Here is a 1,270-nt window from a genome sequence, read left to right on the forward strand (position 1 = left end):
GAGAATTTTTATATTGAATACATGTTAAAGATAAAATATATTAGAATTCATATTAATGTGGCTACTAGAAAAATGCAAAATCACGTATGTAGCTTGCTTTCTATTTTGGACAGTGCTGTTCGAGGGAGATGGCACCTCAGAGTTGTCCCTCCTGTGACAAGGAGCTGAAGACCGCTGGGCGTGGCATGGGATGTAAACTCCCAAGTACCTGGAGGTCTCTGCACACATGGGCACAGCGGCTGCAGTGGAGCCACCTAGAGTCCCCAACAGTGTGGGTACTGCAGCAACAGTGAACTGAAGAGGGGAAGGGAGAAGAATAAGGAACGGTGAGGGGACCTGATGCTGACCACAGCTTTTCCATCTCCACTTCCCTCCCTCTTCCCATGAACGGTTTGATACGATTCTCATCACTCCATTCTCTATGTTGCTGCAGACCTTTAAGGGACATATACGTGTAGACTCTACAGTGTTCTGTGACTTGCTTTTCTACCTAAATCTCAGTCTCAGACATCTCTGTAACTCAGTCAATACAGGTACATTTTTAATATGAATTATTCAGAATGAGGTAACCTTATATGTTGCTTACATTCTATTTTTTAGTTGGTTTTAATCTTGAAATGCTAATATTATTTCATTGTCTTGGCATGTTTTCTAGCCCTTTAATCTTTACAATTTTATTTAAAAACATTTAGGTGCTAGTTCTTTTAAAGCTTTCCCACCATTTAATTTTATCTTTCTGCCATAACTTTACCCTGAGAGTTTCCGAGTTCTTTTTTTATACGTTCATCTAGTTCTTGAGCTTCATTTTCTAACTGTTCAGATTTTGTCTCATTGCTGTTAATTTTAATCCTTTTACTCATTTCTGTTACCTTTTCTAGTTTTAACTTCCTACTTTAAAAAAATGTAAATGCCTCTTAATCTTCTGACATATTTTATCTTTATTGTCTCCCGATCTAAAATAGTCAGCCGTGGAAGTACTCCTTGAAAGTAAGCCCTCATTTGCATAACTCCTTGGAACCCACGGACATAAGCAAAAATAGAGAAGAAAACTTATTGAAACAGAGAATGGCCAAACTCCACGTTCTAACTCTGAAGATCCGTGTATACGGTGAAGTGTGGACAAGGAAAAGGTGAACCTGGGATCGACCTATGTTGTGTGATGTGAGAGGAACGGGCAGGAATGGTCTTGGGGGCGGACAGCGCCCGATTGGGAGGGATGAGCACCGGCAGTGTGTGCGGTGCTGGGCAGAAGCTGTTTCTTCTTCCTTTT

The sequence above is a fragment of the Pteropus vampyrus genome, unplaced genomic scaffold, assembly GCF_000151845.1.
Source record: "Pteropus vampyrus isolate Shadow unplaced genomic scaffold, Pvam_2.0 Scaffold95, whole genome shotgun sequence".
NCBI lineage: Eukaryota > Metazoa > Chordata > Mammalia > Chiroptera > Pteropodidae > Pteropus > Pteropus vampyrus.